Here is a 2595-nt window from a genome sequence, read left to right as displayed (position 1 = left end):
CCACAAAGGAATGGAAGAAACAGAGGTGTAGACTCAGACACAGAGACCATCTTCGGGGCCTTTCTCTGTATGAGGATATCACAGTGAAATCTAAAGCAGGTCATGTCAGTCCCTGGCAGCGAACCCTCCACCGGCTTCCCGTGTTCCCCAGGACAAAAGCCCAACTCCTCACTGTGGCTCCACAGCCCTGTGTCCGGGACCCCTGCCAGTGTCCAGCCTCCTCTTGGGAGCTTGCCCTCCTCTCCTGACTCCCTCTGCCCCAGTCACATTTGCTTTTCTCTTTTCCCAAACATCAAAACCCTTCCTGTCTCTGGTCACTGTCCCTGCTCTTACCCTATGTCCCTAAATGATCACAGCACTGTCCCTTTTCTCCTCCTCCAGGTCTAGGCTCAGAGCTGTCTCCCATGCCCTCCCACCACTGTCTGAAGTTCCCTCTGCCCATCAGTCTCTATCACATTACTCAGGTTTTATTATCTCTGCATCAGTCTCTTCAGAAAAGCTTTTTTTTTTCTTTTCTTTTTTGGAGACAGAATCTCACTCTATTGCCCAGGATATGAGTGCAGTCTGATGATCTTGGCTCACTGTGACCTCCGTTTCCTGGGTTCAAGTGATTCTCCTGCCTCAGTCTCCTGAGTAGCTGGGATTACAGACAACCACCAAGCCCAGTTACTTTTTTAATTTTTAGTAGAGATGGGGTTTCACCATGTTGGCCAGGCTGGTCTTGAACTTCTGACCTCAAGTAATCCACCCTCTTCGGTCTTCCAGAGTGCTAGTACTACAGACATGAGCCACCGTGCCTGCTCAGTTTTTCTGTTTTTAGTAGAGACAGGGTATCACCGTGTTGGCCAGGCTGGTCTTGGACTCCTGAGCCCAAGTGATCCTCAGGGTCTGGGCTGAGGATTGGTCAGGGCTGGGTCTGTACCCTAAAGGGGAGCTCATTCCAGCCCAGCTCCCCACTGCAGGAGCATGTGTGGGGGCTCCTCCAGGAGAGAAGTGGGAGTTTTCCTATAGGAGTTTATTGTCCCTTCTGCATGGGCAGTAGCGGGGACCACATTTCCTCAGGGTGAGGTCTCCTTTGTATGTTTCATTGTGTTACAGGGAGGGGGTGTCTTGATTCTGAGCAATAAACAACATGTTTCTAACATTCAGGATCGACTTCTAAACACTCTTGATATATGAGGAAGAAACCCAGAAGAGGAAGAGGAAAGCAAAGGAATCAGGGATGGCTCTTTCTCAGGTGAGATGATATTCTCGGTGGATTGTTCTGTCTCCTTTCCTTCAGAAATGCTGGGCCTTGGAGTTGGGAATCTTCTCTGAGTCTGAAGCGTCCTGCCTGACAGGTTTGCTCACACTCACCCATGCCTTCCCTCAGCCCCTCTCATATTGCTTATATTTTATCTCTCATGACCCAGTGACTTGAACTTGGGAAGAGGCGGCACTGGGCATGGGCCTGGGAGGGTTCACACCCAGACATGGATGGAGATGGGGTGAGGGTCCCGTGGTGTCAGTGCTGTTGGGCAGCAGGGATTGTTCAGGGGCCACATCTGGATGCTCTGTCAGCTCTCTGTGGACCAGGATTAGAGCAGCTACTGATGGAAGTCTATCGGGGGAACCTGGCCCCCGATATTTCAACGTGGGTTCTTTTCTATTTTCCTTAAGTATCAGCCAGTCTAAGAAATAAAGGGAAAGAGTACAAAGAGAGAAATTTTAAAGCTGTGTGTCTGGGGGACACATCACATGTCGGCAGGTTCCGTGATGCCCCCCAAGCCACAAAACCAGCAAGTTTTTATTAGTGATTTTCAAAGGGGAGGGACTGTATGAATTGGATGTGGGTCACAGAGATCACATGCTTCACAAGGTAATCATATATCACAAGGCAAATGGAGGGAGGGCGAGATCAGAGGACCAGGGTGAAATTAAAATTGCTGTTGAAGTTTCAGGCACGCATTGTCATTGATAACATCTTATCAGGAGACAGGGTTTGAGAGGAGACAACCAGTTTCACTAAAAATTTACTAGGCGGGAATTTCCTCGTCCTAATAGGCCTGGGAGCACTACAGGAGACCGGGGCTTATTTCATCCCTTATGTGCAGCCGTAAAAGACAGACATTCCTGCAGCGGCCATTTTAGAGGCCTACCCCTAGGAACGCATTCTCTTTCTCAGAGCTGTTCCTTGCTGAGAGAAAGAATTCAGCGATATTGCTCCCATTTGCTTTTGAAAGAAGAGAAATATGGCTCTGTTCCACCCGGCTCTCAGGCATTCAAACCTAATGGTTATCTCCCTTGTTCCCTGAACATCGCTATCATCCTATTTTCTTTTCAAGGTGCCCAGATTTCGTATTGTTTAAACACACATGGTTTAGGAACAATTAGTGCAGTTAACGCGATCATCACAGGGTCCTGAGGTGACATACGTCCTCAGATTATGAAGATTATGGGATTAAAGGGATTAAAGTAAAGACAGGCATAGGAAATCACAAGAGTACTGACTGGGGAAGTGATAAATGTCCATGAAATCTTCACAGTTTATGTTCAGAGATTGCAGTAAAGACAGGTGTAAGAAATTACAAAAATATTAATTTGAGAAACTAATAA

At 47.7% G+C, this 2595-nt stretch overlaps 1 protein-coding gene across 1 annotated transcript in view; it reads left to right on the top strand.

The window, feature by feature from the left end:
- Positions 1-1292: 1292 nt before the first annotated feature.
- LOC105514824 (zinc finger protein 813-like) overlaps positions 1293-2595 on the top strand; it is a 13648-nt gene continuing 12345 nt past the window's right edge. The window contains exon 1 of the mRNA XM_011946484.1: positions 1293-1340. The gene's annotated coding sequence lies outside the window, so the exon portion shown is untranslated. The remainder of the gene's footprint in view (positions 1341-2595) is intronic.

Source organism: Colobus angolensis, unplaced genomic scaffold (genome assembly GCF_000951035.1).
Source record: "Colobus angolensis palliatus isolate OR3802 unplaced genomic scaffold, Cang.pa_1.0 Scaffold25, whole genome shotgun sequence".
NCBI classification, from domain to species: Eukaryota; Metazoa; Chordata; class Mammalia; order Primates; family Cercopithecidae; genus Colobus; species Colobus angolensis.
The sequence above is the reverse complement of the archived record's forward strand: the minus strand, read 5'-3'. Positions and strand labels throughout refer to the sequence as shown.